Source organism: Lissotriton helveticus, chromosome 4_1 (assembly GCF_964261635.1).
Source record: "Lissotriton helveticus chromosome 4_1, aLisHel1.1, whole genome shotgun sequence".
In the NCBI taxonomy this organism is placed as follows: domain Eukaryota; kingdom Metazoa; phylum Chordata; class Amphibia; order Caudata; family Salamandridae; genus Lissotriton; species Lissotriton helveticus.
The window spans coordinates 1,721,918,771-1,721,943,271 of record NC_136063.1 but is presented as its reverse complement, the minus strand read 5'-3'; the positions used below and the strand labels follow the sequence as shown (position 1 = coordinate 1,721,943,271).

The following is a 24,501-nucleotide window of genomic DNA, read 5'->3' as shown; positions in this document are numbered from 1 at the left end:
CGAGTCTGAAACGTTTCACCTGTTGATTGGCATGGTTTGCCTACTATATAGCTTTAGTGCCTTCTTCTGCATGCATGTGGCATGTGTTCAAGAAGTCTGCTCCATGGGGGTGTTTGTGTTGAATCTGGGTGAGCGGTTTTGATGACAATTTTTATTGAACTATATTTCCTTCACCGTTCACGCACCTGACAGCGTCAAAAAAGTGTTGTGGCAGGGTTGAGAGACTGATCTATGTATCTGGACAAGTCCGAAAAAATGTGTCGTTTGGCAAATGGTTATTGCAGTGTGAGCCATGTTACAGTATTGAACTGATATGTGATGTGAGTTGTTGGGTCCTTGTGGCATGTTGTGTTGGGACTTTGTATGAGGTATCTTAGTGGTACATGCTTTTGGGAGCCCAGAGGCAGCCTGTTTTATGGCAAAGCTGTGCTCTGTTGGCTATATTTTTATTTTACATGATTTATTCTTTGTGCAGCACTATGACACCCTAGAGCCTGCTTCAAAGCACGTTCACAGAGGGTTGCAGGGAGCGAGTCATGGATACGAGTAAACAAACAGAATTACCAAACATACGTCTGTGCTGTGAGCAGAGATGGTGATGTGTCTGAAGCGAGGTGTGTGTGGCATGCTCTGTTTAATGTGCTGTGCTGGAGGTTTGCGTCTTCATTTAATGGTAAGTGCTAATGGAAGCTGTGAAGAAGTCTATACATCAGCGGAGTTGCGAGAAAAGGGTGATTACAGAAGATGAGCTGTAACTTACCTTTAACATCAACGAATCGGGTGGTAATTACAGCACGTGATTTACCTTCTTCCACCACATGATTTAGTCAACTGTGTTGCATAATTTGAGCCCCCCCTGCCACATAATTCCAGCGGACCTGCTTTTTCATTAAACAACACTGGCCCTTTCACGAGTAAAGCTTCGAGAGTCCACCAGTGAAGCTTCGAAAGTCTACCACCACCAAGAGAAAAGGAAAAGCAAACGGCGGTCCAAGTGCAGAGAACAGTAAATATTCATGCTCCTCAAAGCAAACAGTTTCTCTCTTATCGAGCAGCGCCAAAAAAGAGTGATTTGGCAATGTAGGCATTTGTTGACAGAAGGGAAAGCCGTATCTGCCGAGTTTCATGCTTTTACACCATTTAGAGAACACTGCTGTGGGTGGATCAGCATTAGCCTGGTTTTGTTCCTTTTTGACAGGCAGGAGTCAATCAGTTTGAATGGCTCAGTTTGCTTCTGATTCCAAACCTTTAAGGTTTGGTGTCCCCCAGGGATCAGACTTAAGCCCAACGCTAATTAATATGTACACGACTCCCCTGGTAATTTTGGTGGAATCTGTTGGCGTCCCGATTGTGTCTCATGCTGATGACACTCAGCGTCCTCTTACCCTGGAGAGGAATGCCCCCAATGTTTTCCGCAGATTTAAGTTGTGTCTGACAGCAGTCTTCCATTGGATGCAGCCCAGTAACCTTCAGTGCAATGCCAATAAAATTGAGATCCTCTTAATTGTTTCACCTCACCTAGCATGGGATGGTGAATGCTGGTCCAGTCATATTCTGGCCTCACCTGCCTGGCTTCATTTGTGTGCAATTTGGGGCCAAAGTCTGATAATCTTGCCATTTTCACCCCCAGGTGGTGGGTGTTGTGAGCTTGTGCATTGGACTTTTAAAATCCATAACGTAATTTCTATATTTACTGCTGTTGAAGACCCAGAAAACAGTCATTCATGCTCTCATTAACTCTCGACTTGATTATGCCAATGCTCTTTATTGCGGCCTTCCGGATTTCCAGCTGAAGAAACTTCAGTTCAGAATGCCACTGCGTGGCTTCTGTGGAAGGTTCCTGGTGGTGGGAGTTGAGGGGGGTAGATGACGGTGCATATCGAACATAATCTTAAGGAACTTCATTGGCTACCAATTAAGGAGAGGACACTGTGTAAAGGCCTTCTTTTGGGCAATAGAGCTTTCCACCAGACCGGCCCTGGGTATCTGACATTAGAAGTTTACACCATATCACCTGGCGATAACCCTCTGGTGCCCTTTCGGTTCCTCGCTTTCAAAGGAAATGATGGGGTGGCACTTCTGTTTCCTATCTTGCTGCTACTGCCTGGAATGCTCTCCCCTCGCATTCACAAGCCTTGAAAGACGAGCACTCTTTCAAGTTACATTTCAAAATGTGGCTATTCCTCTCAGCATTTCAGTAGGTCGTCTTTTTTTTGCAGTGATGGGCCGCAGAGTCTTCACTAATACAGTGTGACATTCAACATATGTCTGGAGCAGAGTTCAAACTAGCATGGTCACATCTTTATGTGTTCAAGAAAGTCTGTCAATGACAATGATTTTAGACCTAACAAGTTGAAAAAACATTGACAATACATTGTTGGATGTTGGATGTGTCATTGCCTTTGGTAATGTACTCAATTGCACTTCTTTGCAGCAGGAGTGCTGTCTGCCATAGCACATTAAATACGTTTTCTACTTACTGACCACACTTTGAGGGAGGATTCAGTGCTGGATGCAATATCCGACTGCTACTGTTTCTTGTAATAGGTATAAGTTCATTTTAAATACTAACTACAAGGAATCTTCAAATACAAAATATGCTTGAGTGTTTTAGAACAGACAAACTGTATGCACCGTTGTAATGTACTGTTAAAAGGAGTCGCCAACATTTGTGCACAACACTTAACTCAGCTCTGTGTAGGATTCCAGGAGTTAAAGTAGGTACAAAAAGGCCCAGACACAATGTTATCTGTGATCTATGTGTGTGATAAATGTCTATATTTCTCTAGATCTCTGATTCTTTCTCTTCTGAAGAGAAAACATACGCAACCACCTTGAAGAATTATAAATTAAATGTAGTGACGTTTTCTTTTTTTTACGTATTCTTTACGTATTTTCAAAGGTAAATAATTTCGCACAAATACTGTAATATTGAAATATTCTCCAAGGACTACTTCTCTGCCTAAAGACAGTTACAACCGTATTCGATTTTCTTTTTAATCTAATATTGATGAACATAGCTGCCAAGCTCTGACATTTCTGTGACTTGACCTCCACGAAGCTAGTGTTTACCTTTTTACAGTATTGCCCAGCTTGTTATTATCATCCCTATCTGTTGTATAAACAGGTGCTCTAAGAAACACACCAAAGGGGGCAGAGGCCGTGCAGATACATAACCTCACAGAAATCTGGGCCTAGTATGGTGCCACAGAGGCTTCAATGACTGTGATTCAAATGGGACTTAATTACTTTTTATTCACAATGTATAACCGGTGAGTGAGAAATGTCACCTTTCATGTTTTCCTAATGGAATGCTCCATTCACATCACAATCTTTAATCCACTTCAAACTGCAATATACCTTCCACAGCATAATACAGATTACCACGTGTATATTATTTTTAAAATATAGAAAATAAGTGCTGCTTGTACTTTTAAAATATGTACATTCATCAACATTAATACTGCTCGTATACTAGAAAAGCTTGCAACCTTCCAACACCGACACTGATATCTTCTACTGCACAACAATTTTCCTCCACATTCCTTTCTCACGTCTGCATTCCCTCTGTATGCACTTCACATTCAGTACCATCACCTAGCTCTGTACAGCACTGGTTGTCACTGTGGCATTTAGGTAGGATGGTGTGTTTGTTGATGCAATAGCAGCATAAGGATGAAATTGCCTTCTCATGTTTTTTTTGTCTTCGTGTTGATAATGTATGCATGGTTTGACTTTTTTCAAACCGTATTTCCCTAACGCATTGGGCTTAGCTTTTCCTGCGGTATGAGCATCTCAGACATTCAGGAATTACTGCAAAACTCGGAATCCTGATTTGGGACGAGCAGATTTGCCTCTCAGTTGGAGTCGGTGGGACCCTTGTGAGAGGACCTAAGTTTTGAATTCGCCAGCCTTGCTTTAAGACTGTGAGAACTGGAGAATTCTTAAATTCAGCTCCTGCAGCCCTAATGAACGTGTGATGCCTCTAAAAATCTATAACCCCGTCGGGTACCTAAAGTCTGTGTTAAGGTCTGCAAGAAAACCTGCCACGCGACAACAGAGTTTATTAGGAGTGTGTTACAGCGGGATTTTTGATCTATGGCTATAAATCTAGATCCCAACTCAGGTCGACTGTACCGTTGATACCTGTCATAGAGTAAAAGGCAACCCACTACTAGGTCAATTAATAAGGACTTACACCACTCTAAAGAACCACCTACTACGAATAAGTTTTAAAAGTTTATTATAAAGCCAAAGTTAACTGGAGATACAAACATCTCAAAATAAGGTTCAAAAGATATACTGGTATCAATACAAACATAAATGTTCTAAATGCTCTTAGACGGCAGAAGAATATCACCAAAACCAATTCGAAAATCATCAGAGTTGCAAGAATAGACACAAGCTGTAGCTTATGAGTCATTTACAGAAAGGAAGAAAATTCAGATTAGACTGTCCCTACACTAGACTAAGTGACATCCCTACTTAGCAAAATCTTAACCTAAAAAGGTGTCAGCCGTGGTGATTTCCCAAGAAGATCACTCACTTCCCTTAGTCTTCGTTGTAAATCGGTGTCTCGCAGTTAACCTATCTGCCTACCCATCCACTCTCTTAGGTTCCTCAGACCATCTGCCTTAACTCCACCCAGGGGTGCTGTCCCTAATACAAAATCACATTTACAATAGAAACGCCCTTTAGAGACGCCCCTCACGTGGTGTTGGTTCTGGCATTTTCCATGCTGATACTCCTCTGGGCCCATCGTTAGCGTTGACCTTGCTTCTCAGACTCTTCTCCGGCAAGACGGTACCCCCCAGGAAATTCCTGAAGCCTCCTCCAGGCCTGTGCCTGGCGCCCTGAACAAAACCCTATTCATCACTTCTCTTGATTGGAACCTCCTCGCACCTGCAAACAGACACTTGTGCAGTGGGCCCCAAATTCCGGCCTCCACCATATCTTCTAAGTCGTAAACCATCGAGCAGGCTCCGCAATTTATGCTTAACATGACATTCTTCTAACTAGCACATGCAGATCAAAAGAAATGAACTTATCTATTCAGGCCTATTAGAACTACATGAAACGGGCCTGTGCACTCTGTAAAACATCTAATTTCCTAGTCTAAACAGTATTCTAACTCATTACACACAATGGTTATATGAAACACTTCTATAAAACCTATATTTCAGTTCTATGATCAATAATACTTTGAATTACAACAACATTAAAATCCATCTCACGTGTGTGTGTAACAACCCCTTTCATTCTCTGTGAACTGCCATGTGGCCTACACATTTCTTCGTTTAGCAGTATTACATTCTCCTCTACATCCGCCACATAACATAGGATTTCAACATTATTATAACATCTTTACACACTTCTACATTAGCTTTTCCACACTGATATATGCATTCTATTTGATTAAACACTCTTATGTATTTTTTCACTCTATAAATTCGACACTCTTATGTAATCTTTACTAAACTAATACAACATGCTTGTAAATATGGTGCACTTCTAATTTTTTTCTCGATTTGCGCTCTCTCAGTTCCCCCCTTTGATGACTTTTAGTAGTCATCACCATCACAACACCATCCCTGAAGTATGACCTAAATCAAACTGAACTCGTTGCAGTACTCTCTCGTTTCATCATCTCTAGAGCCCTCAGACTCCTGTACTGATTATCCTGCATCGCAGCTAATCTCCTTTCCTGCTCTCTCATGGATCTCTGCAATCTATTTGATCCATACCATTGGTACAGCCGCACCAATCCCCACAGGGTGATTATGCAAACCACTATTATGATGATAGGTTTCAGTATGTACCAAATGAAACCCTTTCCTAGGTTGGCAAACCAACCTCCAACTTTACCCATTCCATGACCTACTTTTTCCCACACATTTACCTGCGTCAAATCCTCAATCTCATGATGAATTTCAGTGATGTTCCGTATATACTTTTCTAGAGGTTTTGAATTGTCTGGAATGTAAGTACAACATTACTGAACCTTCAAAGCCTTACAGACTCCTCCCTCTTTGGCTAACAGAACGTCTAGAGCAAGTCGGTTCTGAAGAACCATTGCCCTTATCGATTGCATCTCTCCCTCCACCAGCATTAATGATCTAGCAGTACTGGCGGACAACCTATCCACAACTGTTGCCAATCTTCTGATCTTGACATCATTCAGTACTATCCCTAAAAGAGGAAACTTAGCACCAAATACGTCTCCAACTACCTCCTCATCACTTGCATCTCTTCTTCCTCTAGCTTGAGTTCTTCCCTCTATAATTTCCAAATCCTTAGCATGGTATATTTTGGGGAAGACAATTGCTAAGTAACATGATCCATACCAATTATCCGGTAGTTTCACGTATGCATTTCTTCCACAAACAAAATATACATTCGGGATCACCTGAATTCCCTTCAAGAAATCCTTAGTATAATATTCTAATTGGAAAGCATGTTCACAATTTACTTCTCCCACAAACACATTTTCATCATAGGTTTTACCCCTATATATACATAGTTTCCCTTTCTTCTCTCGATCTAAAGCTATTGGACCATTACTACCCTTTCTTTGATGTGATATTTCTTCCTCTGTCCAATCTGTTTTCCATTGGCCTGAAGCTTTTAGGATCTTCTGTCTCCTGTACCGATCATCCACCTGCCCTATAAACCTTTTCTCAATTTCTGACACTTTACAAGTCAAATTATTTCTTCGGGCATGTGAAGTATCTAACGTTTTCCAAGGAATGAAAAATTTCTTTAGTCTATCTTCACTCTTATAATATTCCCACTTATTCATATGCTTGTAATTTGGAACTTCTGGTAAAACAGCATCAAAGTTTGAAAAATAATATTCAAAACCATCACGTTCATAAAATATACTAAGCAACAAACTACATATGATTCCATAAGTCAATGGAAGATGATGATATCTAATACCTTCGTCTACAGAGGCTGGCAATTGCATGCAGACATAACAATCTTTAGCCTCCATAGCATCAATATATTCATAAAGCAATTTAGCATATGCATTTGATTTGAAATTTCCCTGTGATTCATCCACATGCAACCTACGAGTCTCTGCTGCTAGTAAAGCTTTATCTTTCTCTGTATTGTCCCCCTTTTGACCAGCAGTAGTAGGTTTCTGTATCGATACAATTTTTGCTTCCTTTGAAGCCTTTTCTTCATTTTCATGTCCCACTACATATGATATAGTAACTACTAAAACTATAAGAAAAATTACTCCCACTAAAAGTGTGCCTACTATGCATTTTGTCCTGCGGTTTGGGTTGCCAGCCTCCATGATCCCAAGACAGTGTAGTTCTAATTTTCTCTCACAACACAAAGTCTCTTTTCTTTGCTTATTCAGTCTCTCCGAACCACATCTGGAAGCTGATAGTCCCTTCAGCAAGATCAGTCTTTGAGTTCTAAAGCAAAAGACAACCCTAGCCCTTCTCCGTCCACTAAATGGGAAGCCCCTAAATTTCTTCTTCTTCCACTTGGCGCTAGGTCAGCTTTCAATCTGTTTATTTACAAAGTCTTTAACAATCTGGAATCAGACGTGTTCCAGCGGCTCTAATCACGTATTCTAATATTTCCAAACGAAGAGTGATCTCCTCATGCGTTGGCCTCGTTGGACAAAAAGTCGGAAATTCTATTCTGTTTAAAACCATGTCTCTTATCCCGCTCAGATAAGGAGGATTGGGGATAGTGAGTGTCAGCAACCCTTCGACCTCCACTCCGGGTATCACCAACACTATTTCCACTGTTATGATTGGGTCAGTACTGATCAATGTCACTTCCCTCAACCTCCCAGATCTCCGTGCACTGGACATCTGTGGCTAGGTAGGTCCACTCAGGAGTAGCGTATCTTCTGCAGGGCACTCGCACCCTCCTCGATCTTCTCGGACCTTCCTGTTCCTGTCCTTGTGCACCTTCGTCCAGATCCGAGTCTTCAGATATAGGAGCAAGAGTTCTCTCTGGAGCTGGCTTCAAGCTCGGCCTCTTCTTTCTTTCAGGCCAAGTAGCTTCTCCACGCCTTGTTCTCCTATTCCTTGTCCTCACACTCGGTTCTTGATCCCTCTTGTCTGGATCTGTGTCTGAACCGTATTCACAGCAACTTTCTCCTTTGGTGGCAACTTCAGTTTCACTGTCGTCCTGTTTTTCCTCTTCTGGATCTGTAGCACTCCCAACTTCTTCCGACACCCCCACAGCTTGACTGATCCCCTCTAGTGGTTCGCCGTCCACTGCTGGATTTTCATCTGTGAGAGGAGCTGTTTCTTCTAAGGGTGCTGGAACTCTTCGAGTATGGCAAGCGTGGATCCAGTTTGGCAGCCCTCCACACTTTACAGCAGTATTCGTTGTCAAGATTATTTGGTAGGGCCCCTTCCAACGCACATCTAGGCAATTCTTCCGGACGTGCTTCTTAATAAGCACCCAGTCTCCAGGACACAAGTCGTGACACAGGTCTCTTGAAGATGGAACTTCAGCAGCCTGCACCTGAAGAGACACAGAATGAATGACATCAGAAAGTCCCTTGCAATAATCCAAGATCAGGTCATCTGTAATTTTCAACAAAGCTGTAGTTGGAACAGACGGAAGTCTCATTGCCCTCCCCATTAAAACCTCATGTGGAGAGAGACCTGTCCTCCTGTCTGGTGTGCTACGCATACTCATGAGTACCAAGGGCAAAGCATCAGGCCAGCTTAAGGACGTCGATGAACATACTTTGGCTATTCGGGATTTTAGGGTTCCGTTTATCTGCTCCACGATACCTGAAGCCTCTGGTCGATAGCTACAGTGCAACTTCTGATCAATGTTCAATGCAGAGCAAAGCATCTTCACAACTTCGCTGTTGAAATGAGTTCCTCTGTCTTATTCCAAAGAGGTCGGCACCCCAAAGCGCGGGATCAACTCTCTAAGCAACAACTTTGCTACTGTGAGTGTGTCGCACCTGCGTGTAGGGTATGCTTCGACCCATCTGGAAAATATACATACAACCACCAGAACATACCTGAGGCGGTTGCTTTTTGGCATCTCAATAAAGTCTAACTGCATTCTGTTGAAAGGCCCCCCAGACCTCCCAATGTGACTCATTGTAACTGGTGTTCTTTTCCCTACGTTCAATTGCTGGCAGGTGACACATCTCCGACACACTGCTTCTGCTGCAATCCTAAACCTAGGATTATACCAAGTCTGCCTAAATAACCTCAGCATGGCATCTCTTCCTAAGTGTACTGGACCATGTATCTGTCGTGCCATTGGACTAGCTCATCAGGTAATACTGCCCTTCCATCTGCTGAAACCCACAAATCCATTTCACTTTTCACACAACCTGCTGTTTCCCATGCCTTTTTCTCAGTATCAGGTGCTTTCTCTTGCAGATCTTTTAAATCATCCCAAGTATCGACTGTTTCTAGCATCATGTTTAACTCTGTCTTTTCCTGAGTCCCACCTACTTCCACTTCCGTGAAAGAGTATCCTTGCTCCGCACAGTAGCGGGCAACTTCGTCTGCATATTGATTACCTTGCGACACAAAATCTGTATTTTTGGTGTGGGCTACACATTTAACAACCGCAATTGCTGCTGGACCTTGTAGTGCTTCTAACAACAGTCGCACAAATTCCCCATTTCGAATAGGCGAACCAGAGGAGGTCATGTAACCTCTCTGAGACCACAATTGCCCATAATCATGAACCACACCGAAACCATATTGGCTATCGGTATAAATGGTGACTCTAATTTTGCTACCTGCTAAACAGGCACGTGTCAATGCAATGATTTCGGCTACCTGAGCAGAGTGTACTCCTTCCAGGCAAGCGGCTTCCACAGCTCCAGTAATGGTGCAAACAGCATAAGCTGCTCTCAACCGAACAGTATCGTCTCTTAAACATGAGCCATCAACAAAGAAAATTTCGTCAGGGTCAGTCAACGGCTCATCCACAATATCTGGTCTTGGCTTGGTGCATAGTTCAGTCACATCAAGGCAAATGTGATCTTCACATTCTTCGCCTTCTATATCATTAGGAAGTGGCATCAACGTAGCAGGATTCAAAACAGAGCACCTCTTAATGGTCACGTTCTCCGCAGCAAGAATAACTTGCTCGTAGCGCGTGAGCCTATTATTGGTTAAGTGCTGTGTCTTTGTCCTGGTCATTAACAGTTCTACAGAATGAGGTACATACACCACTAATTGGTGTCCCATAACTATATTTTCACACCGTTCAATGCTGACACCTGTTGCAGCAACGGATTTGAGACATCCGGGCAATGCTGCGGCTACCGGATCTAAAGTAGCCGAAAAGTATGCAACTGGTCTACAGGCATTTCCTAGAATTTGTACTAAAACTGACAAAGCACAACCTTCTCTTTCGCAGCAGTAAAGTGAAAATGGTTTTTCGTAATCAGGCATTTTCAAAGCTGGAGCACGGCACAAGTCCTCTCTCAGCTGTAGGAATGACATCAAACAATCCTTGTCCCATGGTACCGGATCACTCACCTCCTTGTGCGTCAGCTTTTGTAAGGGTTTTGCTTTCAGGGAAAAGTTAGCTATCCACTGTCGGCAATAACCCACCATCCCTAGGAACATCCTGACTTCTCTCTGTGTCGTAGGCGCGTTCATCTTCATTATCGCCTCTATCCTATCTGGTGACACCTTGCGCTTTCCTTTTTCTATCCGGTGACCCAAGTACTGTACTTCTGTCAGACAGTACTGCAATTTGCTCGGAGATACTTTATGCCCATTTTCAGCTAAATGGTTCAACAACGCAATGGTATCTATCTTACAAGCTTCTTCCGTTCCTGACGCAACAAGTAGGTCGTCTATGTACTGGACCAGAACCGAGTTCTGTGGCAGTACTAGACTTTCAAGGTTTTTCTTCAATAGCTGGTTGAAAATTGATGGGCTTTCTGTATACCCTTGTGGGATACGACACCATGTTAGGACGCGATCTTCCAGCTTAAAAGCAAAAAGATACTGGCTCTCTTCATCCATGGGATTGAAAAGAAAGCCTGACAAAGATCTATCACTGTGAACCACTCAGCTTGGAATGGTATCTGAAACAATATCACTGATGGATTCGGTACCACTGGACAACATGAAACAACTATGTTATTAATCTTTCGAAGATCTTGCACTATTCTAAATTTCCCACTAGGTTTCTGCAAACCCATAATCGGGGAGTTGCATGGACTACCCACGATTTCCTTCAGTATTCCCTGTTGAATCATAGAGTCGATCACGGGTTTTATTCCTGCAATCGTCTCTGGGGTCAATTTGTATTGAGGCGTTCTTGGATACTCAACATTTGGTTTTACCATGATCTTCACTGGTTCTACTCCTTTGATCAATCCTATCTCTTCTCCAGTAAAATCCCATACCTCTGATGACACGGTATCTCGCAAGTCCCGTGGAAGGTCTCCCACAGTCTGGGTAGGATACAGTTCTACACACGCTCTCGAATTTGCAACTTTAAAGGTAGCATCCTCGTCTGTAGTCTGTACCTCTACTCCCTGAGGTGTGCAGTATATTGTGCAGTTCAGTTTGCACAATAAGTCCCTTCCTAACAGACACACAGGACTAGAATCACATACTACAAACTGATGTTCATAGTTGTGGTTTCCTATTCGCACTAGCACTGGTTCCGTCAAAGGGTTGGTCATTCTCCTATTTGCGACTCCTACCACTTGAATAGTTTCCCCCGACATTGGTAGATCTGGAACCACTGCCGATCTCAAAGTTGATCGAGTAGCTCCGGTATCTACTAAGAATGTTGTAGGACACCCTGCCACTTCAGCCTCACAAACGGTCCTCTTTGATCCACCTCTAGAACTGCCCCGAGGGTACAGTCCTCCTCTCTACTTACACGTCGCCCCGTCAATGGATCAACGTAGTAACACTCTTCTTCTTCTATAAAAAGAGGCATTTGTCTATAGATCTTTCCCCCTGTCGTAATCTTTGGTGGCTGCGGGAACTGGGCTCGTGGAGCCGAAGTCCCCCCTTTGACCACCTTACTTTTTGGCACTGTCACCCTTTGAACTGGAACTTCTAGTACTTCCTCCTCCTCTACTTCTAGCTCTCCGTTTTCAGTGTTATAGGGACACTCGCGTTTCCAATGTCCCACCTGGTGACACCTGTGACACTTTGTCGTTTTTTTCAATGTAGCAATGTCTATTCTAGGTCTCGAGTTTTCCTCGCTGTCCTTATTCTGACTATTTGGTTTCCGTCCCATTGTCCCTGTTGCCTGTTGCTGCTGTCCACCCTTTCCAGCCGACTGCATCTGCACCATCATCAGTTTCTCCTTTAGTTTCTTTGCTTTGGAATCTATTTCATCACTGCAATACCTTGCGTATCTCAAAATTTCATCCAATGGTTTGTTTTGCCAACAAATTAAATGTTGCTGAATCATCAAACAAATTTCAGGTCTCAACCCCAAAATGAACTTTGATACAAACTGTCCTATATCTTTGGGATCCATTACATCTAATCCACTGTATTGTTTGAACGTTTTCAGCAATCGCTCATAAAACTCATGAACTGTCTCCTTGGGTTCCTGTCTTGTTCGGTCTATTTTTACCCAATCTATATCTTGTGGTGGCACCTTCTCCTTCAGCCATGTCATCACCTTTTCATATTTTACCATTACTGTTGCTGATGGTCCATTAGTGCGTCCATCCCTTTCTGGTTCTGCAGTTGGCCATTCGACACTAACTTTACATGCTATCCACAAGTCTCCTGGGACCACAATGTCAAATAGGGTGTTCAAATCAATCCACAATACTTTTGAAATCTTGACAAACCTCTCTACCTGCTTGTACCACTCTACGGGATTTTCCCTTAACTTCGGAAATGAGTTGGTGAATGCAGCCAAATCTCCCCTACTCCAGGGCACGTGTACATAACTCCCATTCGCTATTTCTCGCAAAGGGAATGCCTCCATCTGCAGTAGCCTTCCCTCCGGTGACATCACATTTGCGCTCCGCCTGACAGTTCCCTTTTTGGACCACCTCTCTTCCCATTTATCCAGATCTCTCCATGCTTTTATTCCTGTGATCAGTTCCCTTATATGTGTTTTTAATCCAGTTGTCCTCCTCTCATCTAAGTCCTGATCTGAATAATGCAACCTATGGTTACCCTGCAATGCCTTTGTTCTGGACAAATCTACCATATACTTGTCTGCCAGTTCAGACAGTTTCTCATGAGCTGATCTTGCCTTCCGAGTAACATCCTTTGCTATAAACAGCAGCTCATCTTGTTCGTACATGTCAATCCTTTCTAAAGGCAACACACCATCAATTATCTCATCCAGGTCAGATTTTAAGCTGGTCACATCGAGTCTTTTGGCTTTTATCACAGCTTTCAGTATGCTATCTCTAGAGAGTCCATTTACATCTCTCCCATCACAGCTCTGAGTCCTACGTCTGGGCTCAGGCGTGTTATGGGGAGTCCTCCCATGCTCCCATCTCTCCAGGTCCCATGCAGTTCCATCCTCTCTGGGTGTATAGTGAAACACTTCTCTATTTCCCATAGTCCCACATTTCCCATTCTGCCTGGTTTCTCTCGGTGCATGGTAAGACATTCCATTATTCCCCATGCTTTCGCAATTTGTCTATGATCTCTGATCACTCGACGCATGGCAAGATCCTTCGCGGTTTCCCATGTTCCCACAATTCCAGTACTGTACGTTACCATCAGGTGCATGGGGAGTGCACTTAAACCTATCCCTGTACTCTTGTGCCCTTTGGTCTCCCTCACTTTGAATGAGACGAGACGTCTCTCCACACTCCGCACTTCTAACTTTCTGCTCCTGCACATTTCCACCGTCAATATGACGTGTAACTCCTCTACTCTCCTGACTTTTACCGTCCCACTCCTGACTGCTTTCGCTAGCCCCTCAGTGAGATAATGTCCCGTTGCCTCGACTTCCCCATCCAGCTTCTGCTCTTGACCTGTTGCTCGGTGCTTCTGTGGACCTATCCCATTCCCTCAAGTCAGCCCTCAACTCTTTATAGGATTTCAGCCGTGGTCCCCTCAGGTCCATCGGTCCTCTCTGACCCCCCTGCTCTGCTACGGGATCCACTGCTGAATCCAATGGGGTGCTCCACGTTATCGGTCCTGGCAATTTCCTCCAGGCGTTTGTCGTGTTATTCCTTCTTTCCATCTCAACTCTTTCTCTGTCTAGCCGTACCTGTTCTTCCTCTCTCCCTTTCTCTGGGTGATAAACCGACACTATAGGACCTATGGTAACGGGTACTTGAAGAGCATCTGGCAATCCATAAGAATCAACCCTCACTGTTGCTGGCATCTTCTGCACCACAATCCTTCCGACTACTCTCTGTACAGGACTATGTTGAGGTGTCTCCTCACCTTTGGTAGGTACCCAATCCGTTATAGGGAGTGGCCTGTTCTCTTCTATGTCAACCCTATCTTCCTTTGGGAGTTCAGTACCTTCTAACTCCCAATTGTCCGGAGGCGGTCTATCTATCAACAACCTATTTATTAGACCATCCTCCGACTCGCTCTCGTCATCCTCTTCTATGGGTCTCTTTTCTCCTGTAACCTCTCTCACTGGGTACAACTTATCCACCTCAATCGTCTGTACTCTCCATTTCTTAGCTTCCGCATCCCACTTGGCATCTTGCACTGCCCTTACTGATCGCCTTACCCTTTCCTGGCGTCTGTTCTGACTCCTGTCATGCGCCGCCCTAATCCACGCATTAAGCGCCTCAAACTGTGTTGGTCTAGGCAAAGGTCTCAATGAGGACATAACTGCTTTCAGCTGATGCAACACCTCTAGTCTAAACGTTCCGTATTTCGGAAAAGTCAGTTCCTCATTCCCTTCTGTAATCTTACTCCAAGTACCAAGCCACAGTATAGTATGCAACCCAACATTCGTTGCCATATAGTGAGCTGGTGTACCCTCTGGCGGTGCCTCTTCCCCGCAATAAGATTCTCTTCTCTTTCTCTTAAAGATCGCTCTCAGACATTTAAAACACTTCATGTTCAAAATCTACAAAATTTCTATTTTCTCCGCGTTCGTTTACTTCCTGATGACAATCCACCAATTCCCCGAACTTAAGATTTTCCCCCAACCAGGTTGCGCGCGCTCACAACCCTCTCTCACTCACACTACAGGCATTCAACTCCGAATGACATTACAATACAAATACAACACAAAACACCGCAATCTGTCAACGCATGACCCTTGTTATACTCACTCTCGTCTGATCCTGCTGCTTTTCTCTCGCACCGTCAGCACCTTCTTCGGCAGGCGATTCTTCCGCTGCTCATCTCTCGATCTCTAGGGGCCTTGGGGTAATCTTAACCTAGTCTAGATCACCTTCCTCTAGAAGGTAACCATCCTCTGCTACCAACTGTTACGGCGGGATTTTTGATCTCTGGCTATAAATCTAGATCCCAACTCAGGTCGACTGTACCGTTGATACCTGTCATAGAGTAAAAGGCAATCCACTACTAGGTCAATTAATAAGGACTTACACCACTCTAAAGAACCACCTACTACGAATAAGTTTTAAAAGTTTATTATAAAGCCAAAGTTAACTGGAGATACAAACATCTCAAAATAAGGTTCAAAAGATATACTGGTATCAATACAAACATAAATGTTCTAAATGCTCTTAGTCGGCAGAAGAATATCACCAAAACCAATTCGAAAATCATCAGAGTTGCAAGAATAGACACAAGCTGTAGCTTATGAGTCATTTACAGAAAGGAAGAAAATTCAGATTAGACTGTCCCTACACTAGACTAAGTGACATCCCTACTTAGCAAAATCTTAACCTAAAAAGGTGTCAGCCGTGGTGATTTCCCAAGAAGATCACTCACTTCCCTTAGTCTTCGTTGTAAATCGGTGTCTCGCAGTTAACCTATCTGCCTACCCATCCACTCTCTTAGGTTCCTCAGACCATCTGCCTTATCTCCACCCAGGGGTGCTGTCCCTAATACAAAATCACATTTACAATAGAAACGCCCTTTAGAGACGCCCCTCACGTGGTGTTGGTTCTGGCATTTTCCATGCTGATACTCCTCTGGGCCCATCGTTAGCGTTGACCTTGCTTCTCAGACTCTTCTCCGGCAAGACGGTACCCCCCAGGAAATTCCTGAAGCCTCCTCCAGGCCTGTGCCTGGCGCCCTGAACAAAACCCTATTCATCACTTCTCTTGATTGGAACCTCCTCGCACCTGCAAACAGACACTTGTGCAGTGGGCCCCAAATTCCGGCCTCCACCATATCTTCTAAGTCGTAAACCATCGAGCAGGCTCCGCAATTTATGCTTAACATGACATTCTTCTAACTAGCACATGCAGATCAAAAGAAATGAACTTATCTATTCAGGCCTATTAGAACTACATGAAACGGGCCTGTGCACTTTGTAAAACATTTAATTTCTTAGTCTAAACAGTATTCTAACTCATTACACACAATGGTTATATGAAACACTTCTATAAAACCTATATTTCAGTTCTATGATCAATAATACTTTGAATTACAACAACATTAAAATCCATCTCACGTGTGTGTGTAACAACCCCTTTCATTCTCTGTGAACTGCCATGTGGCCTACACATTTCTTCGTTTAGCAGTATTACATTCTCCTCTACATCCGCCACATAACATAGGATTTCAACATTATTATGACATCTTTACACACTTCTACATTAGCTTTTCCACACTGACATATGCATTCTATTTGATTAAACACTCATGTATTTTCACTCTATCAATTCGACACTCTTATGTAATCTTTACTAAACTAATACAACGTGCTTGTAAATATGGTGCACTTCTAATTTTTTTCTCGATTTGCGCTCTCTCAAGTGCATATGTGGATTGAAACTCCATTGCCTAGAATGCAAGAGACCTGGCTCTGGTCTTGAATGATTAAAAAACTGGAAGCCTTGTTTTTCTGCGCGCCTGTGGTTAGACGAGGGGTACGTTGTTGAGTAACAGAGAGACGCGAATAAAAATATTGATGCTTTGTGACCCGAACATTGTTTACTTGGAATTTCAACAGTGACGCCCACTAATGAAAAAATTAAGATATTTTTAGCCACATGTACAGCAACTTCAACACAGGCTCCTTGAAATCACTGACCACAGCTGTCAAATAAATACTGGGCTCCCCATTTGAAGAACAAGTTGCCTGTTGATAGGCAGGTTATTGAAGCTGTATATGAAAAAGAAATAGTCAAGTCAAGGTTCGCAATAAGGAAGATAATGCTTCTTGAATTCAGCCAGTACCTGGAGAATTTCTTGTGGCTGAACTACACTCCTGAGGTGTCCAGCAAAGCCTATTTACTGTCGATTTGCTGCATGGAGAATGAGAAATTCCGAGGGAATGTCCCTGCATGGGAGACGTTTAAGAAGAAGCCAGAGCATTTTCCTTCTTTTTTCAAATGTATCCTTGAGGCCTCAGTGGATGACGAGGACTCAAAGTTCACTTTGCATGAACGCACCATCCTGCTGCTCTTCCTGGATCACTGTTTCAACAGCTTGGAAGTGGATCTGATCCGAAGCCAAGTACAGCAACTCATTTCCTTACCAATGTGGATGTGCTTGCAGAAGCCGCAAACTGGAGTTTAAAAAGACACCAAAACTAAGGAAATTCTGGAACTTGATCAATCGAAGTGATGCTAAAATGGCTAAGAAAGCACTTGAGCGGGCTTACCAAGAGAGAAGATTTCTTTCCAGTTTAATACAGAAATTCCTATCTGTGTTGAAATCGATCTATCATTCAGGCCAAGTGTCGATGGACAGTGTACATTACTGTGAGCGCTTCATAGAATTAGTGATCGATTTGGAGGCACTACTTCCCACACGGTGATGGTTCAACACTGTCTTGGACAATTCCCACCTGGTGGTTCGTGGATATTTGGCAAGCCTTGCCAAGAGGGAGAAGGAAGGGCATCTCTTCTGTCAGCTCTTGGACATGCTAAAGTTCTATGCAGGCTTTGAGATCAATGACCAGACTGGGAATGCACTAACCGAGAACGAGATGACCACCATACACTATGACAGAATTACGTCCTTACAGAGGGCAGCTTTTGCTCACTTTCCAGAGCTGTACAATTTTTCACTTTCCAATGTGGCTGCAGTGGACACTCGAGAAGCACTAATTAAATGTTTTGGCCCTCTCAGTCCCAACACACTACACCAGGTGGCTTCATACCCCTGTCTCCTTCCTGCCTTGCCTGAGGGAGAAGACACCAACTATGAGAAGGAGTTTCTTCTAGAGCTTCTGGTCTCCCGTCATGAACGTCGCATTTCTCAAATTCAGCAGTTGAACCAAATGCCCCTGTATCCAACAGAAAATATAATTTGGGATGAAAATATTGTGCCGACTGAGTACTACTCTGGAGAAGGCTGTCTGGCACTTCCCAAATTAAATCTGCAGTTTCTTACCCTCCATGATTACCTGTTGCGGAACTTCAACCTCTTCCGTCTGGAATCAACGTACGAGATTCACCAGGACATAGAGGATGCAGTCAGCCGAATAAAACCTTGGCAGTCTGAGTATGGGGGTGTTGTATTTGGTGGCTGGGCTCGCATGGCACAGCCTATTGTTGCCTTCACAATAGTGGAAGTGGCTAAACCCAACATTGGACAGAACTGGCCCACAAGAGTGCGAGCGGATGTGACCATTAACCTGAATGTGAGAGACCACATCAAGAATGAGTGGGAAGGTCTTCGCAAGCATGACGTGTGTTTCCTGGTGACCGTGCGCCCCACACAGCCTTATGGCACCAAGTTCGATCGTCGCCAACCTTTTATTGAGCAAAGTGGCCTTCTGCATGTTCGAGGGTGTGAAATCCAAGGAATGCTGGATGAGAAGGGCAGAGTCCTCGAAGAAGGCCCTGAACCCAAACCAAAGCTGAAAGGCGACCCACAAATGTATCGTGTGTTCCTTGATCCCAACCAGTACCAGCAGGATATGAACAACAGCATTCAAAACAGTGCTGAGGATGTCTACGAGTCATTCAACCTAAGTATGAGGTGGAAACCAAAGGAGAACAATTTCAAGGCAGTGCTTGAAACTATTCGCAATCTATTGAACACCGACTGTGTGGTGCCGGACTGGCTCCATGACATCATTCTCGGCTATGGGGACCCAGGCAGTGCACACTACTCCAAGATGCCCAATCAGATTAGCAGCCTGGGGCCTCATTTATCAAAAGTGACGCATCGCTGCGAGAAAACAGCCATGCGTCACTTCTCATTGCGCCCTCCTTGCGACCCCAATGATGCGTCATATTTACAATATGACGCATCATTGCGCAAGGACTTACAGATACGTCAGTATTTCTGACGTATCTGTAAGCGCAAAAGTGACAAATTGCTGGAGTGTGTCACAAAAGTGACGCAACTCCAGCAATGCGTCCTTTCACATAGGGCAAGCCCCATGTGAAAGGGCTTGCGTCAGTCTTACGCCTGCTGTGAGGGAGGCGCAAGATTTTGACGCAACAGCGTCCTAAAAGTGACGCAGTGAATCTCATTGATTTCACTGCGTCACTATTACGAGGCTTTTTGCGGGGGAACGCCCCCTCTGCATACATTATACCTGACACAGGTATAATGTAGCGCAGGGGTTTACAAAGTGACGCATCTGCTTAGATGCGTCACTTTGTAAATAGTGCGCAACAGGAGGCATGTTTTACGCCGCCGATGCGTCACAAAAAGTGACGCATCGGAAGCGCAAAACTGACGGAAGGCCTCATAAATGAGGCCCCCGGATTTCAATGACACTTTCTTGAATATAGACCACCTTAAAGCTTCCTTCCCAGGCTGGACAATCAAATGGACAATCAAATGGACAATCAAATGGATGACCCAGCTCTTCAGAAGCCACCCTTCAGGATAACTCTCCCAGTCAGGACTGGGAAAGGGAAGAAACGGAAGGAAGAAGAAGAAGAATGAAGCAGTGATGAAGTTGGCATACTCCTTGTAGAAACACATGTCATCCTAAATCGAGGTCCATACCCCTATAATCAGCCAAAACGGACACCATTCCTTTTACCCCCACCCAGAAAGAGGCAATCCGTGCTGGCATGCAGCCTGGACTTACCATGGTAGTAGGACCTCCAGGAACAGGGAAAACAGATGTTGCTGTGCAGATCATTTCTAATCTCTATCACAACTTCCCAGAACAACGCACTCTAATTGTTACTCACTCTAACCAGGCCTTGAACCAGCTCTTTGAGAAGATCATAGCCTTGGATACTGATGAGTGTCACCTGCTCCGTCTGGATCATGGAGAGGAGGCTCTGGGGACAGAGAAGGATTTCAGCAGGTATGGACGGGTCAACTATGTGTTGGCTCGAAGGCTGGAGCTTCTTCGTGAGGTTGGGCGGCTGCAAGAGAGGCTTGGCGTCCCAGGGGATGTTTTGTACACTTGTGAGACCGCTGGCCACTTCTTCTTATATCAGGTCATGTCTCGATGGGAAGAGTACCTTAGCAAAGTAAGCAGCAAATCCAATGTGCCACCTGAGGTGGCTGACATTTCTCTAGCCTTCCCCTTTCACCAGTACTTTGCCAACGCCCCCAGCCAATTTTCAAGGGAAGGTCCTACAAGGAAGACATGGAGGTTGCTGAAGGCTGCTTCAGACACATAAAAAATATTCACTCAGCTTGAGGAGTTCCGAGCCTTCGAATTACTGCGCAGTGGACTTGACCGGTCCAAATACCTCTTGGTAAAAGAGGCAAAGATCATTGCAATGACCTGCACCCACGCTGCCCTGAAGCGAAATGATTTAGTTGAACTAGGCTTCAAGTATGACCACATTTTAATGGAGGAGTCTGCACCAATTCTGGAGATCGAAACCTTCATCCCTCTTCTCCTTCAGAACCCTGAAGACGGGTTCAGCCGCCTGAAGCGCTGGATTATGATTGGAGACCATCACCAGCTATCTCCTGTCATTAAGAACATGGCCTTTCAGAAGTACTCCACCATGGAGCGGTCCCTGTTCACAAGGTTTGTTCGCCTGGGGTGCCAACTGTGGATCTGGAGGCCCAGGGTCGAGCAAGAGCCAGTTTATGCAATCTCTACAAGTGGCGCTATAGAAATCTGGGAAATTTGTCACATGTCCAGCTGATGCCTGAATTCCGTGCTGCGAACGCTGGGCTCTTGTACGACTTCCAGCATATGTGGTAGTGGTTAGAGAAGATGAAGGAACCACAAGATATAAATCACAACACTGTACACCATCTGCTGTGTCACTTTTATAGTTTAAAACAATGTATATTGATCCACTGCCCAGATTTTAATAATCCAGAATAAAAAAAAGCGAAATTATGAAGTCCTTTTGGCCTGAGTGAAGTGCCACAAGAGGTCTGGGAGCCCCAGCCCACTGTCTAGGATGAGCAAGGGCAATGTGAATCAGGCTATGCTGGGCTGTCCTTCGTGCCATACATACACAGGTAGTGCTAAATTATGTCATGCATGGTAGGGAGGAGCACCAGTTCATTCTTGCACGAGAGCCAATGTTGTCTTTGCAGCCCAAGGTCAATACAAATGAGAAGAAACGGACCTCAAATTAGGCATTCCCACACTGTGTGGACTTTGTAATAAGGTAATGCATATATGCCATTAGTCAGATGTCCAAGTGCAGTGTAAAAAATAGCATATTAGTTGCCTATTAAGCATAGAGCATATTAAGCTTAGAGCTAAATTAAGTCATAAGGTCAGTGCAAACCATGAGCAGGGATGTCTTAAGGAATCAAATGGGCTTGGGCCCTCTGGCCCCAGCTTTGAGGGGTGTCCTGCGTAAGCAGCAGCAGCCGGTAGTGGGTGTACCAGCCGGGCGTTGACGTGGGGAGGGGGAGGGGCAGGGTGGCGGGTAGTAATGTATGGATTAAGGACTTTAAAAGGCAAGTAAACCTAAAAATAAATAAAACAAATTTCGGTGCACACACTGCATCACCAAATGCGATGCAGTGTGTGCAACGAAATTCGTTTTATTTATTTTTATGTTTACTTACCTTTTAAAGGTGCTTAAGGTGAGAAAATGTCTTCTCTTTTTCAGACTGCATCTTTTCTGTGCATGGATGCTACCCCATGCTCCGACTGCGTGAAAAAAATCAACACTAAATTACATGCAAACCACCAAGTAAAGAGATAACTGTGCACTCAATAGAAGATAAATTTACCTTTAGTGACCACCATGGCTCTAATGATGCAAATTACCTGCCCGGAATAAAAAACATTGGATTGAATAGAATATAAGTGTGTTTACCTTTTGCAATTTGATTTGTGCATGTTTGAGGGGAAGATCTGTGACATTATGATACATTATATTGAGTTTGAAAACTAGACGTCCATAATAGTGCTCCTCTACCCATTGTTAGACTATATGGGGCTGGTGTTTCTCAGATTTACAACCTCAATGACGGCTATGTTGACATAGGCCAATGCCTGTAAGATATAGGTTTTGTGCAGTATTTTGCAGCTTAAGATGCCTGAGTCGGTTGCAGGAGCCTGTAACCTCCTTGTCTTCCATTTGCAACCTGATTCTCTGCTTTCTCTGTACCAGACTCCACAATATACCACTCCAATCTATGTTAATCCACTGTATGCCACTCATTTCTACCACACTCTACTTTGCACCCCTACACACTACTACACTGTATGCTATTACACTCTGTTCCACTCCGTTTTATGACACTCCAGTGTACACCAGTACACTGTATGACTCTCCACTCTATGCTACGCCAGTGTAGGATATTCCACTCTACACAACACCACTCTACAACACCACACTCTATGGTATTCCATTTTAGGCCACTCCACCGTACACCACTTCAGTGTATACCACAGCACTGTATGCTATTTATCTGTATGCCACTCCACTATACAACACTCCACTCTGTGCTAATCCACTCTACCATATTTAACTGTATGAGACTCCATTGTGCACCACTCCACTGTATGCTACTCTACTGTATGCCACTGCAGTCTACCCCACTACACTGTACCTACTCTACAATGCTCTACTCTATGGTATTCGACTATACAACACTTCACTGTACACCACTACAGGATTTGCCACTACACTCTACGCCACTTCAGTTTATTCCACTGTAAGCCACTAGACTGCACCTTACTCCCTTCTACACCACTCCACTCTGCGCTACTCCAGTGTATGCCACGCCACTTTAGTCTACCCCACTCCATTGTACGCTATTCCACTGGATGCAATTCTAGTGTACGCTACTCTGCACCACTGCAATCTCTGCAATTCCACTGTATGCACTACACTGTACCTCACTCCCCCTACACCAGTCCACTCTACACCACTACACTCTTTGCTGATCCTCTCTATGCCATTCCACTCAACGCCACTACACTCTATGCTGTTTCACTGTATGCCATTACATTCTACCACACTCCATTCTACACTACTGCACTGTACACCACTCCACTGTACACTATTCCACTGTATGTTGATCCACTACACAACACTCCTCTCTACTGCACTACACTGCACACCACTAAACTGTACGTTACTACACTGTACAGTATTCCACTGTGCACAACTCCATAGGCTGGATTGTTCCCAATGGAGCAGGATCAAAACTGATTTGAATAATGCTGGATCCATACTGAGGTGGCATGGTGTACAAAATAATGATGGACTGGGATGCGACTGAGTAATTACCAGTGGTTGAGAATAATCCAAGTGGTATAACCATCATCTTTTTTGTATATTTTAGTGTGTTGCCTTCAGTGGTATGGTAGTCAGATGGACTAATGCCTGTCTTGGATTTTGCAGCTCGTTACAACAAAAGGTTATAGGAACAAAAAATGTGAATCCCTGTTTAATATGAAGTGTTATGTTTTGCTGTGACAGGAAGCTGATGCTCAACTAACTATGTTTCATCAGGAAATTGGTTATCAACCAGTAGTGGCTCGTGGAGGGAGTGCCCCCGGGCCGGTGAGGCGGGGGAAGGGCAGGGTGGGGGTAGTAAACTCTGGCTCACGGCCCACCGGAGTAATGTAAACAAATAGATAAATAAAACAAATTTCATTGCGCACGCTGAAACGCTAAATGCGCAATGAAATTCGTTTTATTTATTTATTTGTTTACAGTACTCTGGTCAGCTGTGAGCTGGAGTTTACTACCCCTCACCCTGCCCCTCCCTCGCCCGACTCACTGCCCCGCGGCACTCCCTCCACGAGCCGCTACTGCATCGGGTGTACAAATATGCAGGTGAGACACGTCGAAATGGTGCAGTATTTGAGCACCCGGGACATACCACAGCCAGCATGTGCAGTATTTAGAAGGTAACAATTACCATGGATGATTGTGGGTTCTTGCCATTACCAAGGTAGATATTATCCTTTTATTTATTAAGTCACTGTAATTCAGATTAAACATTTGCCACAGGGCATACATTTAAAGAAATGAACTAACTGTGATGGACATTTGCAAACTGTATCTATGCAAAATACGTTTGAAGAAAATGTATTACCCTTTTTATTTCTCTG

General features: G+C 44.1%; 1 pseudogene; it reads left to right on the top strand.

Moving 5' to 3' along the window:
• The first annotated feature begins 1,218 nt into the window (after positions 1 to 1,218).
• LOC144828216 (RNA helicase aquarius pseudogene) lies at positions 1,219 to 21,168 on the top strand (annotated as a pseudogene).
• The last annotated feature ends 3,333 nt before the right edge of the window (positions 21,169 to 24,501 follow it).